The 14,672-nt window shown below is 59.0% G+C and overlaps 2 long non-coding RNA genes across 2 annotated transcripts; both read right to left on the bottom strand.

Annotated features, from left to right (window-relative positions):
• Positions 1 to 2,005: 2,005 nt before the first annotated feature.
• On the bottom strand, positions 2,006 to 4,069 carry LOC123606219. The gene is made up of 2 exons (XR_006716170.1): positions 3,167 to 4,069; positions 2,006 to 2,434 (listed from the first exon to the last, which is right to left on the bottom strand). It is a non-coding gene; the product is annotated as an uncharacterized LOC123606219 (long non-coding RNA).
• Positions 4,070 to 8,675: 4,606 nt separating this feature from the next.
• Positions 8,676 to 11,722, bottom strand: LOC123606224. Its single transcript, XR_006716175.1, has 2 exons — positions 9,833 to 11,722; positions 8,676 to 9,104 (listed from the first exon to the last, which is right to left on the bottom strand). It is a non-coding gene; the product is annotated as an uncharacterized LOC123606224 (long non-coding RNA).
• Positions 11,723 to 14,672: the final 2,950 nt, after the last annotated feature.

Genomic DNA, 14,672 nt, shown 5'->3' with positions numbered 1-14,672 from the left:
CCCGTGTGGAGTCCGGACCGCGTCAGGGACCCAGTTCTTTGCAAGGAATGCGTTTTGTTGCGTGGGAATGTCTCATTTCACTAGAGAGTTCCAATCCTGTCTGAGAGGCTGAAAACATCCCGAAGGCAGCACCTTGACCTCACTGAAAGCAAAGGCCTAAGAGCAGAGGCTTTCCCACACTTCCATATCGAGCTGACTGGTGCTTTATGTTTTCAGTAAGATGGTGTGGTGTAGGCCACTTGGAGCAGCAGCTCAGGCTCCTAAGCGTCTGTTCGGTCCCCGAGGGGTGAGTTGTGTCTCTCCGGAATGAAGGAGATTATGGTGACCTTGAGTATCATTACCTTCACGATTACCGTGATTATTCTGCCTAAGTCATCGCATGGATCTTGATCCATGAGCTCGCCACGTGAGAGGTTTCCTTGGTAAAGTAGTCGCCGTGCGTGCGTGCGTGTCCTCGAAACTTGGTTGTGGTCCGAACACCTTTGATGCTTTGCAAGTCCTGAAGCGGCTCCACGGGTGTGCAGTCCCTGTTGCCATATAGGGGAGGAGGCAGAGTCTGTTGACCTGTAGCCCGTCCAAGTATCCAGGGAGATGTGCGAGGGCCTCTCCCTGAGGCACTGGGTTCCTAGCCGGCACCACCCAGAATCAGGCAGGGAGGTTGTCTTGATGCCAGCGGGAAGTCCTGAGGAGGGAGGGGGAGCCGGACACCGTCATCGTCGTCGTCGTCGTTGTCGTCGGAAGGAAGGGATCCCTCCCCTGCCTCACCATCCCCAGCAGTTCCCTAGGTGCTGGCCACGAGGGAGGGGACTGCCTATGCGTGTTTGTTTTCGTTGGTCTTATCCCACCTTGGTAGAGCGCTTAGCCTGTTCCAGGCACTGTTCTGAGCACTTTAGAGATCTATGCTGACGACACAGAGTACCTCGGCAAGGACTCTCGTCCCCGTTCGTGTTTCCAAGGGAAGATGTGAAAGAATGTGTGCCGGGGGTCACTGCTGTGAAGCGGGAGGACTCGAGGCATGAAGCCAGGCAGTCGGGCTCCACGTGAGCGTGCTGCACCGCTGGCTTTCCCACTGCTGCCTGTCGAGAGGCGAGAGGCAGGGAAAGCATTTGCACCTAGCGTGCGTGTCCTGCGGGCAGAGGTGGGCTCGGAGACGTGCGTGTGCCCTGAAACGGGGAATCCAACAAAATAGGCTCTAGGGCCTGAGTCACGCTCTCTGCGGGGAACCCTATCATTTCACATCCAGCCTGAGACACTTTGGAGAGTGACATGCGGGGCTCTTAGCGAGGGTGGCGGCACAGCGGGGGGCATGGGTCAGCGGGACCTTCCTGGGACACCCCCCCCCCGCCCGCCCCCCCCCTCCCCCCCGGTGCTGTGCTCCCCCTGAAACCCAGGCAGGGCTGGAAGGAGGAACAGGCTGTTGATGGCACCATCCCTTCCGCAGGGAGGCTTCTTGGGAGCTGGTGACTGAGGTGACCTTTGCGAGTTCCCCCTCTGAACTGCAGGAGAAGCGGCCGAGGGCCCTCATTTCGTGCGGTCCACACTCCCCGTCGCCCTGTGTGCCAGTTGCCAACGTCGCAGGCGCCCAGGTGGTGAACGTGGTCCCCGAGTAGGGGAACCCCAAGGCCGTTTCTGCGTCCTCAAATGCTAACGTTCTCTGCTTGTGTCCTGCGCCCTGGCTGGTCCGAGACCCTGAGCACAGGGCCTGCAGGAAGGGTGAAGGGTGCGAAGCTGTCTCCTGGTAGGTAGCTGCGGTGAGGTCGTTCCCGGTGGCCTGCGCTCAGCTGCAGGGCACCTTGGAACCCCAAGCCACGACGTTTCCAATGGGACAAAGTGCGCTGCAAGGGGAACCTGGGGAGTCATGAGGCCCTAAGGGGAGGCAGGCATGACCTTTATCCGTGGGCCTTTTGATCAGAGCGCCCTCTTTGCTAGATATCGTCAGGGCAGCCTCTTTGGAAGACAGAGGGCAGGTTGTGGACAGTTGTATAGCATCCTTCCTGGTGGCATGTGTCGTAAGGGCTCTGACCTTGCGGAAATGGGCGGGGATGGATGGAGTGGACTCCTGAATGGAACCTTCCCCGGGCGCCTGGGTGGTTCAGTGGGTTGAGCTTCCGACTTGGGCTCAGGTCACGCCCTCGCGGTTCCTGAGTTCCAGGCCTGCGCTGGGCTCTGTGCCCACAGCTCAGGCCCTGGAGCCTGTTTTCAGATTCTGTGTGTCTGGCTCTCTGCTACTCTGCCCCTCCCCCACTGGCGGTCACTGGCTTGCCGGCTTGCTCTCTAGCTCCCTGTGTCTCCAGAGTGAAGAAACATGAACAACTAGGAAATAGAACGTTGCCCAGGGCAGGTGCTGGCCATGGGCACAGCCATTCATTCGCTGTAGTAATGAACTCGACGGTGTTCCTTTAGTGGTATCATTTGAGGTTCTTTGTTTCTTTCACTCATTGTGAGAGACGGAGAGAGAGTGGACGCATGCATGTGTGCCTGTGAGCAGGGATAGGGCAGACAGGGAGGGAGAGAGAGAGGAGGGCCAGCGGTCTCCGCATCGTTAGCGCCCATCTTGAGGTGGGGCTCCTTGTGGAGGCTCAGCCTCACAAACTGTGAGATCGTGACGTGAGCCGAGATCCAGAGCCACATGCTTTTGTTTCTTTTTTAATGTTCACGTCCGAGACGAAGCGAGAGAGACAGAGAGAGCACAAGCGAGGGAGGGGAAGGGAGAGAGAGAGGAAACCCAGAAGGGAATCAGGTTCCAGGCTCTGAGCTGTCAGCACGGAGCACTGGGCGCGACTCAGCTCAGGAACCCTGAGAGCCTGACGGGACCCGAAGTCGGACCATTACCCAGCTGAGTCATCCAGGCGGCCCACAGAGTTGGCAGTGTGTATCTTCAAAAGAAAAAACCGCTACCTTTATATATAGATCTGTCTACCTGTGTGTCCATACGGATACCTGTGTACGTACACATACATGTCTACACATACGTACACATATTCGTGTATGTGTATGTATATGCATATGCACACCCACGCGCGCGCGCGCACACACACACACACACACAGAAACACATACACACACACACACACACACACACACACACACACACACACACAGCATGTAAACTGAGCCAAACAGTCTTCTCAGTGGAGACGCAGAGCCAGGAGGGAGGCGTCAGCACAATGTTCCAAATGAAAGGGAAACGTCATTCTCGTATCTATCCGTACGTGCCATGACAGGGAGACACACGTGAGGGTTCTGGTAGGATAGGAAGCTGCTCCCACGGAGAATGCAGGCAAATGGTCCCTATGGAGCCAATGGAACCCTAATGCCCTTGTGGTAGGAGACTGATAAATGAGGCTGAAAACTGGTGACCTTTGGAATGCTAGCAGAGGTCATTTGCATCTGTATAGCATGAGATCATTGACTTTGGCCCTGGGGGGAGAAAGGTTTTGCATCTCTCTTCTCCTAGGTTTGTGGCTTAGTTTTCTCTTCCCCTTGTGCACTTGAAAGAGTCCTGACAGGTCCTGATGGTACACAGTAAGTCCAAGTCACCAGAGTCCAGAGTCCCTTGGTGGGGCTTGTGGGATGGTGTCCTTCCCATGACCATGAAGTCCACAGACAAGTCTTGTGCTTTTGCTGTAAGTCCTGTTTCTACCAGGTCCAGTCTGGGGGTGCCTCGTTGCAAGTCCTCAGGTGAGGACACGTGATGAAGGCTGCCCGTTGGGACTGGCCTTCGATGATCCATATGTCCGTGACTCCCTGCTCTCCTTCCAGGGCTGCGTAGGTTCGTGCCCTTGATGCTCCTTTCGTAGAAAGCCTTGACTGCTTGGTCTCTCTCGTCCTCCTCACCCTGGACGGTAGTCCTGTGGCTCCCCTTGAATCCTCAGGCATACGTTTCCTTGCCCACCTCTGCACACTGGCCCTCCACAGCAGGGTCTGGTACGCCTTGCACGTTCAGTCGATGCTTGCTGCACAATCGCGTGGGTGATGGCCTCTCTCTCTCTCTCTCTCTCTCTCTCTCTCTCTCTCACACCAAAAGAAAGAAACGTTGAAAAGCAATCGAAACCCAAGAAAAGAAAAATGGCACGGAGGATTTGGGATCTGAGGCACACTGGGAAGAAAACATGGGGGTTGGGAGGTAGTGGAGGTGGACAGGCGGTTCCACAGAGTTGAAGGACGTGCCACAGTCAGCGGTGGCACGGTGGACTTGAGGGTGGGACCGCTGGTGGTGCAGTCCAGGTAGGGCCATGGGAAGAGCATGCAGAGCTGAAAAGCACCGGCCTTTCAAGGAGAAGGGAGGTGGAAGGAGTCTCGTGTGCCCAGTGCGTCTCCCTGTCCCGTAGGGCTGCCCTTGCGGTCACGGGTCCCGAGCGAGGAGGGTGCACGGCTGTAGATGTCCACGGTTGGCGGCAATGTGAGGCAGAGTGAAGAAGAAACACAGAGGCCTAGGATGCAAGAGGGATCACTGGGTTCACGTCCAGCCACCTCCCTGGGAAACCAGCTATGCAAAAGGTTCCTGGGTCTCTTGAGGGGTGACAGGGAGGTGTCCACCTTGGGAGGAGACACCTGCCAGGCCCTGTCCCACTGGCCTGGTCTCTGGAGCCCTCTGCCTGGCTCCCGGCTGTCAGGCTGGCGGGCAGTCGGTCAGAGCATCTGGTGGGCACAGGGAGGTGCGGTGGTGCAGACCCTGGCGCCCAGGAGCTGTGCCCCCTGGGGGGGGGGGGGGGTGGGGGGATGGGGCGGTTGGATCCTGGGCCCAAGCAGGTGTGCGGGAGCGCGCGCACGAGTGCGCGCATGCGTGTGGGCCAGGGCCAGAGCCCGGTGAGGGACACAGCTGAGGCTGCAGCGGTGCTGTGAGTCCGGGCTCCCAGCCCGCCTGCCGCCCCAAGCCCCCAAGTGTCTGGGCCAGCCAGGGACTGACGCCCACCTCAGCCCCCGACCGGGGACATGCTGCTGCCTGGCGCCTGCGACCCGGTAGCCATGGCATTGGCGGTAGGGGTAGCGGTAGTGCTCGCGGGAGCGCTGGCGGGAGCGCAGGCGGGGCCCCGCGTGGAGAAGACTGGGAGCCATGAGCCTCCAGCCTGGGAGGGTGGCGGCCCTGCTGCTCCTGCTGCTCCTGGAGCCAGAGGCCAGGGCGCGGGACGCGCTTCGCGGGCGCCTCGGTCTTTGGCCGCGCCGGTGGAGTGCCAGCACTGGCTGGGGCAGAGCGCGATGCGATGCCCCCCGGAGCCCCCGAAAGACCATCTGGGAGAAGCCTAAAGGTGGAGCCGCTGAGACCCACAGCCTCCCTCCAGGACCTGCCTCAGTCGCGGTGCTGCCAAGGTAGGGATCCTAGCGACAAGGTCGCACGTGGCCTTCCCCCCTGCCCCTCTCTGTCTTCCCCTTCCATGACCCCCCCCCCCCCCCGTCCCTGGTACTCCGGGCTTCTTCTTGGGCTCCTTTGCGGCTGCGGTCTGGAGGCCTCAGGAGTGGGCTTTCTGGGTTGGACCCCGGTTCCCTGGAGGAGGAGGGCCCCAGATCGAGTAGGGGGTTAGGCTCAGGCGGTGGGGAGTGGCTCAGGTCGAGAGGGGGGGCGCCCTGAGTGCCCACGGAGGTCTGACTGGGTTGGTGGTTGGCGGGTGGAGGTGGGAGCGAACGAAGGAACGAAGGAACGAACGAAGGAAGGAAAGCGTGGACCTGCGGTTGTGGGAAAGTGTCAAGGCAGGGCCAGGGAAGTCGCAGCCATGAGCAGGAGGAGTCATTCCTGCCTGTGAAAATGAAGTAGAAGGGACCTGAGATTCCAGAGAAACATTCCAGGCAGAGTCAGGGTGGTGGGCCTGAGTTGCTGGAGGCCAGCAGGGGACGGTGTTGAAGGGATTGAGAGTGGAAGCAGCAGGTGAACACAGGCCTCCTGCCTCCCCCCTGCACACCTGCTCTCCTGCCCTGCCCAGCCCCGCCCCGCCCCGCCCCGCCCCGCCCCTGGTGGCAGAGTTGCACCTCCTCTGATGGGGAGGGGGAGATCTCACCCCGCTTGTGGCGAAAGGGGGTCCTCTATCGTGGGAGTCAATGGGACTAGGGGGTAGGAGTCTGGATTAGGGCAAGTGCAACTCCCTGTTGAGCTCTTCATTTGTGAAGGCAATGTGCATTCCATCAATGAACTCGGAGCCAGTGAGCCAGGAATAAGTGGCGCTTCTGTGTTTTAGAGGGTGGTCCAGACTCTTTCCTACTTGGAGATGTGTGCTGAAGAGAACTGGGTGTTGTGGATGGAGTGCAAAGTCATCTCTTTGGGACATGTTGGGTGGGAACGTCTCCTTCGCACTCTGGCGAGGAAGGTGGATGGAAAAGCTCCTTGTCAAAGGCAGACTTGTGGGTTTTGTTCTTCCTAACCGTGGGGCGTGGTGCTTCCCGTTTCCGTGGAGCGCCTCCTGTCCTGCATTCGTTCCGTGTTTCAAGAGTTTCAGTCCTTGGCAATCACATCTCCTCCGGGACTCACCAGGCAGCACGAGGGAGAAGTGACTCGGAGCCCACCGGGTCCCTAGAAACCAGTGCATGTGTACTGGAGCAGGCAGTGCTCCTCTCTCAGCCTCCTTTGGAAATGAGGTCTTGAGCAAAGGGTCTTTCATTGCATGGGTTGTACCTCTCCCCGGTTGTTGGGGGGAGTGTGTGCGCGTGAGTGTGGTGCTGTGGCCCGTGTGGAGTCCGGACCGCGTCAGGGACCCAGTTCTTTGCAAGGAATGCGTTTTGTTGCGTGGGAATGTCTCATTTCACTAGAGAGTTCCAATCCTGTCTGAGAGGCTGAAAACATCCCGAAGGCAGCACCTTGACCTCACTGAAAGCAAAGGCCTAAGAGCAGAGGCTTTCCCACACTTCCATATCGAGCTGACTGGTGCTTTATGTTTTCAGTAAGATGGTGTGGTGTAGGCCACTTGGAGCAGCAGCTCAGGCTCCTAAGCGTCTGTTCGGTCCCCGAGGGGTGAGTTGTGTCTCTCCGGAATGAAGGAGATTATGGTGACCTTGAGTATCATTACCTTCACGATTACCGTGATTATTCTGCCTAAGTCATCGCATGGATCTTGATCCATGAGCTCGCCACGTGAGAGGTTTCCTTGGTAAAGTAGTCGCCGTGCGTGCGTGCGTGTCCTCGAAACTTGGTTGTGGTCCGAACACCTTTGATGCTTTGCAAGTCCTGAAGCGGCTCCACGGGTGTGCAGTCCCTGTTGCCATATAGGGGAGGAGGCAGAGTCTGTTGACCTGTAGCCCGTCCAAGTATCCAGGGAGATGTGCGAGGGCCTCTCCCTGAGGCACTGGGTTCCTAGCCGGCACCACCCAGAATCAGGCAGGGAGGTTGTCTTGATGCCAGCGGGAAGTCCTGAGGAGGGAGGGGGAGCCGGACACCGTCGTCGTCGTCGTCGTCGTCGTCGTCGTCGTCGTCGTCGGGGGAAGGAAGGGATCCCTCCCCTGCCTCACCATCCCCAGCAGTTCCCTAGGTGCTGGCCACGAGGGAGGGGACTGCCTATGCGTGTTTGTTTTCGTTGGTCTTATCCCACCTTGGTAGAGCGCTTAGCCTGTTCCAGGCACTGTTCTGAGCACTTTAGAGATCTATGCTGACGACACAGAGTACCTCGGCAAGGACTCTCGTCCCCGTTCGTGTTTCCAAGGGAAGATGTGAAAGAGTGTGTGCCGGGGGTCACTGCTGTGAAGCGGGAGGACTCGAGGCATGAAGCCAGGCAGTCGGGCTCCACGTGAGCGTGCTGCACCGCTGGCTTTCCCACTGCTGCCTGTCGAGAGGCGAGAGGCAGGGAAAGCATTTGCACCTAGCGTGCGTGTCCTGCGGGCAGAGGTGGGCTCGGAGACGTGCGTGTGCCCTGAAACGGGGAATCCAACAAAATAGGCTCTAGGGCCTGAGTCACGCTCTCTGCGGGGAACCCTATCATTTCACATCCAGCCTGAGACACTTTGGAGAGTGACATGCGGGACTCTTAGCGAGGGTGGCGGCACAGCGGGGGGCATGGGTCAGCGGGACCTTCCTGGGACACCCCCCCCCCCGCCCGCCCCCCCCCTCCCCCCCGGTGCTGTGCTCCCCCTGAAACCCAGGCAGGGCTGGAAGGAGGAACAGGCTGTTGATGGCACCATCCCTTCCGCAGGGAGGCTTCTTGGGAGCTGGTGACTGAGGTGACCTTTGCGAGTTCCCCCTCTGAACTGCAGGAGAAGCGGCCGAGGGCCCTCATTTCGTGCGGTCCACACTCCCCGTCGCCCTGTGTGCCAGTTGCCAACGTCGCAGGCGCCCAGGTGGTGAACGTGGTCCCCGAGTAGGGGAACCCCAAGGCCGTTTCTGCGTCCTCAAATGCTAACGTTCTCTGCTTGTGTCCTGCGCCCTGGCTGGTCCGAGACCCTGAGCACAGGGCCTGCAGGAAGGGTGAAGGGTGCGAAGCTGTCTCCTGGTAGGTAGCTGCGGTGAGGTCGTTCCCGGTGGCCTGCGCTCAGCTGCAGGGCACCTTGGAACCCCAAGCCACGACGTTTCCAATGGGACAAAGTGCGCTGCAAGGGGAACCTGGGGAGTCATGAGGCCCTAAGGGGAGGCAGGCATGACCTTTATCCGTGGGCCTTTTGATCAGAGCGCCCTCTTTGCTAGATATCGTCAGGGCAGCCTCTTTGGAAGACAGAGGGCAGGTTGTGGACAGTTGTATAGCATCCTTCCTGGTGGTATGTGTCGTAAGGGCTCTGACCTTGCGGAAATGGGCGGGGATGGATGGAGTGGACTCCTGAATGGAACCTTCCCCGGGCGCCTGGGTGGTTCAGTGGGTTGAGCTTCCGACTTGGGCTCAGGTCACGCCCTCGCGGTTCCTGAGTTCCAGGCCTGCGCTGGGCTCTGTGCCCACAGCTCAGGCCCTGGAGCCTGTTTTCAGATTCTGTGTGTCTGGCTCTCTGCTACTCTGCCCCTCCCCCACTGGCGGTCACTGGCTTGCCGGCTTGCTCTCTAGCTCCCTGTGTCTCCAGAGTGAAGAAACATGAACAACTAGGAAATAGAACGTTGCCCAGGGCAGGTGCTGGCCATGGGCACAGCCATTCATTCGCTGTAGTAATGAACTCGACGGTGTTCCTTTAGTGGTATCATTTGAGGTTCTTTGTTTCTTTCACTCATTGTGAGAGACGGAGAGAGAGTGGACGCATGCATGTGTGCCTGTGAGCAGGGATAGGGCAGACAGGGAGGGAGAGAGAGAGAGGAGGGCCAGCGGGCTCCGCATCGTTAGCGCCCATCTTGAGGTGGGGCTCCTTGTGGAGGCTCAGCCTCACAAGCTGTGAGATCGTGACGTGAGCCGAGATCCAGAGCCACATGCTTTTGTTTCTTTTTTAATGTTCACGTCCGAGACGAAGCGAGAGAGACAGAGAGAGCACAAGCGAGGGAGGGGAAGGGAGAGAGAGAGGAAACCCAGAAGGGAATCAGGTTCCAGGCTCTGAGCTGTCAGCACGGAGCACTGGGCGCGACTCAGCTCAGGAACCCTGAGAGCCTGACGTGACCCGAAGTCGGACCATTACCCAGCTGAGTCATCCAGGCGGCCCACAGAGTTGGCAGTGTGTATTTTCAAAAGAAAAAACCGCTACCTTTATATATAGATCTGTCTACCTGTGTGTCCATACGGATACCTATGTACGTACACATACATGTCTACACATACGTACACATATTCGTGTATGTGTATGTATATGCATATGCACACCCACGCGCGCGCGCACACACACACACACACAGAAACACATACACACACACACACACACACACACACACACACACACACACAGCATGTAAACTGAGCCAAACAGTCTTCTCAGTGGAGACGCAGAGCCAGGAGGGAGGCATCAGCACAATGTTCCAAATGAAAGGGAAACGTCATTCTCGTATCTATCCGTACGTGCCATGACAGGGAGACACACGTGAGGGTTCTGGTAGGATAGGAAGCTGCTCCCACGGAGAATGCAGGCAAATGGTCCCTATGGAGCCAATGGAACCCTAGTGCACTTGTGGTAGGAGACTGATAAATGAGGCTGAAAACTGGTGACCTTTGGAATGCTAGCAGAGGTCATTTGCATCTGTATAGCATGAGATCATTGACTTTGGCCCTGGGGGGAGAAAGGTTTTGCATCTCTCTTCTCCTAGGTTTGTGGCTTAGTTTTCTCTTCCCCTTGTGCACTTGAAAGAGTCCTGACAGGTCCTGATGGTACACAGTAAGTCCAAGTCACCAGAGTCCAGAGTCCCTTGGTGGGGCTTGTGGGATGGTGTCCTTCCCATGACCATGAAGTCCACAGACAAGTCTTGTGCTTTTGCTGTAAGTCCTGTTTCTACCAGGTCCAGTCTGGGGGTGCCTCGTTGCAAGTCCTCAGGTGAGGACACGTGATGAAGGCTGCCCGTTGGGACTGGCCTTCGATGATCCATATGTCCGTGACTCCCTGCTCTCCTTCCAGGGCTGCGTAGGTTCGTGCCCTTGATGCTCCTTTCGTAGAAAGCCTTGACTGCTTGGTCTCTCTCGTCCTCCTCACCCTGGACGGTAGTCCTGTGGCTCCCCTTGAATCCTCAGGCATACGTTTCCTTGCCCACCTCTGCACACTGGCCCTCCACAGCAGGGTCTGGTACGCCTTGCACGTTCAGTCGATGCTTGCTGCACAATCGCGTGGGTGATGGCCTCTCTCTCTCTCTCTCTCTCTCTCTCTCTCACCAAAAGAAAGAAACGTTGAAAAGCAATCGAAACCCAAGAAAAGAAAAATGGCACGGAGGATTTGGGATCTGAGGCACACTGGGAAGAAAACATGGGGGTTGGGAGGTAGTGGAGGTGGACAGGCGGTTCCACAGAGTTGAAGGACGTGCCACAGTCAGCGGTGGCACGGTGGACTTGAGGGTGGGACCGCTGGTGGTGCAGTCCAGGTAGGGCCATGGGAAGAGCATGCAGAGCTGAAAAGCACCGGCCTTTCAAGGAGAAGGGAGGTGGAAGGAGTCTCATGTGCCCAGTGCGTCTCCCTGTCCCGTAGGGCTGCCCTTGCGGTCACGGGTCCCGAGCGAGGAGGGTGCACGGCTGTAGATGTCCACGGTTGGCGGCAATGTGAGGCAGAGTGAAGAAGAAACACAGAGGCCTAGGATGCAAGAGGGATCACTGGGTTCACGTCCAGCCACCTCCCTGGGAAACCAGCTATGCAAAAGGTTCCTGGGTCTCTTGAGGGGTGACAGGGAGGTGTCCACCTTGGGAGGAGACACCTGCCAGGCCCTGTCCCGCTGGCCTGGTCTCTGGAGCCCTCTGCCTGGCTCCCGGCTGTCAGGCTGGCGGGCAGTCGGTCAGAGCATCTGGTGGGCACAGGGAGGTGCGGTGGTGCAGACCCTGGCGCCCAGGAGCTGTGCCCCCTGCGGGGAGGGGTGGGGGTGGGGGGTGGGGGTGGGGGTGGGGGGATGGGGCGGCTTGGATCCTGGGCCCAAGCAGGTGTGCGGGAGCGCGCGCACGAGTGCGCGCATGCGTGTGGGCCAGGGCCTGAGCCCGGTGAGGGACACAGCTGAGGCTGCAGCGGTGCTGTGAGTCCGGGCTCCCAGCCCGCCTGCCGCCCCAAGCCCCCAAGTGTCTGGGCCAGCCAGGGACTGACGCCCACCTCAGCCCCCGACCGGGGACATGCTGCTGCCTGGCGCCTGCGACCCGGTAGCCATGGCATTGGCGGTAGGGGTAGCGGTAGTGCTCGCGGGAGCGCTGGCGGGAGCGCAGGCGGGGCCCCGCGTGGAGAAGACTGGGAGCCATGAGCCTCCAGCCTGGGAGGGTGGCGGCCCTGCTGCTCCCGCTGCTCCTGGAGCCAGAGGCCAGGGCGCGGGACGCGCTTCGCGGGCGCCTCGGTCTTTGGCCGCGCCGGTGGAGTGCCAGCACTGGCTGGGGCAGAGCGCGATGCGATGCCCCCCGGAGCCCCCGAAAGACCATCTGGGAGAAGCCTAAAGGTGGAGCCGCTGAGACCCACAGCCTCCCTCCAGGACCTGCCTCAGTCGCGGTGCTGCCAAGGTAGGGATCCTAGCGACAAGGTCGCACGTGGCCTTCCCCCCTGCCCCTCTCTGTCTTCCCCTTCCATGACCCCCCCCCCCCCCCCGTCCCTGGTACTCCGGGCTTCTTCTTGGGCTCCTTTGCGGCTGCGGTCTGGAGGCCTCAGGAGTGGGCTTTCTGGGTTGGACCCCGGTTCCCTGGAGGAGGAGGGCCCCAGATCGAGTAGGGGGTTAGGCTCAGGCGGTGGGGAGTGGCTCAGGTCGAGAGGGGGGGCGCCCTGAGTGCCCACGGAGGTCTGACTGGGTTGGTGGTTGGCGGGTGGAGGTGGGAGCGAACGAAGGAACGAAGGAACGAACGAAGGAAGGAAAGCGTGGACCTGCGGTTGTGGGAAAGTGTCAAGGCAGGGCCAGGGAAGTCGCAGCCATGAGCAGGAGGAGTCATTCCTGCCTGTGAAAATGAAGTACAAGGGACCTGAGATTCCAGAGAAACATTCCAGGCAGAGTCAGGGTGGTGGGCCTGAGTTGCTGGAGGCCAGCAGGGGACGGTGTTGAAGGGATTGAGAGTGGAAGCAGCAGGTGAACACAGGCCTCCTGCCTCCCCCCTGCACACCTGCTCTCCTGCCCTGCCCAGCCCCGCCCCGCCCCGCCCCGCCCCGCCCCTGGTGGCAGAGTTGCACCTCCTCTGATGGGGAGGGGGAGATCTCACCCCGCTTGTGGCGAAAGGGGGTCCTCTATCGTGGGAGTCAATGGGACTAGGGGGTAGGAGTCTGGATTAGGGCAAGTGCAACTCCCTGTTGAGCTCTTCATTTGTGAAGGCAATGTGCATTCCATCAATGAACTCGGAGCCAGTGAGCCAGGAATAAGTGGCGCTTCTGTGTTTTAGAGGGTGGTCCAGACTCTTTCCTACTTGGAGATGTGTGCTGAAGAGAACTGGGTGTTGTGGATGGAGTCCAAAGTCATCTCTTTGGGACATGTTGGGTGGGAACGTCTCCTTCGCACTCTGGCGAGGAAGGTGGATGGAAAAGCTCCTTGTCAAAGGCAGACTTGTGGGTTTTGTTCTTCCTAACCGTGGGGCGTGGTGCTTCCCGTTTCCGTGGAGCGCCTCCTGTCCTGCATTCGTTCCGTGTTTCAAGAGTTTCAGTCCTTGGCAATCACATCTCCTCCGGGACTCACCAGGCAGCACGAGGGAGAAGTGACTCGGAGCCCACCGGGTCCCTAGAAACCAGTGCATGTGTACTGGAGCAGGCAGTGCTCCTCTCTCAGCCTCCTTTGGAAATGAGGTCTTGAGCAAAGGGTCTTTCATTGCATGGGTTGTACCTCTCCCCGGTTGTTGGGGGGAGTGTGTGCGCGTGAGTGTGGTGCTGTGGCCCGTGTGGAGTCCGGACCGCGTCAGGGACCCAGTTCTTTGCAAGGAATGCGTTTTGTTGCGTGGGAATGTCTCATTTCACTAGAGAGTTCCAATCCTGTCTGAGAGGCTGAAAACATCCCGAAGGCAGCACCTTGACCTCACTGAAAGCAAAGGCCTAAGAGCAGAGGCTTTCCCACACTTCCATATCGAGCTGACTGGTGCTTTATGTTTTCAGTAAGATGGTGTGGTGTAGGCCACTTGGAGCAGCAGCTCAGGCTCCTAAGCGTCTGTTCGGTCCCCGAGGGGTGAGTTGTGTCTCTCCGGAATGAAGGAGATTATGGTGACCTTGAGTATCATTACCTTCACGATTACCGTGATTATTCTGCCTAAGTCATCGCATGGATCTTGATCCATGAGCTCGCCACGTGAGAGGTTTCCTTGGTAAAGTAGTCGCCGTGCGTGCGTGCGTGTCCTCGAAACTTGGTTGTGGTCCGAACACCTTTGATGCTTTGCAAGTCCTGAAGCGGCTCCACGGGTGTGCAGTCCCTGTTGCCATATAGGGGAGGAGGCAGAGTCTGTTGACCTGTAGCCCGTCCAAGTATCCAGGGAGATGTGCGAGGGCCTCTCCCTGAGGCACTGGGTTCCTAGCCGGCACCACCCAGAATCAGGCAGGGAGGTTGTCTTGATGCCAGCGGGAAGTCCTGAGGAGGGAGGGGGAGCCGGACACCGTCGTCATCGTCGTCGTCGTCGTCGTCGTTGTCATCGTCGTCGTCGTCGGGGGAAGGAAGGGATCCCTCCCCTGCCTCACCATCCCCAGCAGTTCCCTAGGTGCTGGCCACGAGGGAGGGGACTGCCTATGCGTGTTTGTTTTCGTTGGTCTTATCCCACCTTGGTAGAGCGCTTAGCCTGTTCCAGGCACTGTTCTGAGCACTTTAGAGATCTATGCTGACGACACAGAGTACCTCGGCAAGGACTCTCGTCCCCGTTCGTGTTTCCAAGGGAAGATGTGAAAGAATGTGTGCCGGGGGTCACTGCTGTGAAGCGGGAGGACTCGAGGCATGAAGCCAGGCAGTCGGGCTCCACGTGAGCGTGCTGCACCGCTGGCTTTCCCACTGCTGCCTGTCGAGAGGCGAGAGGCAGGGAAAGCATTTGCACCTAGCGTGCGTGTCCTGCGGGCAGAGGTGGGCTCGGAGACGTGCGTGTGCCCTGAAACGGGGAATCCAACAAAATAGGCTCTAGGGCCTGAGTCACGCTCTCTGCGGGGAACCCTATCATTTCACATCCAGCCTGAGACACTTTGGAGAGTGACATGCGGGGCTCTTAGCGAGGGTGGCGGCACAGCGGGGGGCATGGGTC

Source organism: Leopardus geoffroyi, chromosome A2, assembly GCF_018350155.1.
Source record: "Leopardus geoffroyi isolate Oge1 chromosome A2, O.geoffroyi_Oge1_pat1.0, whole genome shotgun sequence".
Classification (NCBI taxonomy): Eukaryota; Metazoa; Chordata; class Mammalia; order Carnivora; family Felidae; genus Leopardus; species Leopardus geoffroyi.
The sequence above is the reverse complement of the archived record's forward strand: the minus strand, read 5'-3'. Positions and strand labels throughout refer to the sequence as shown.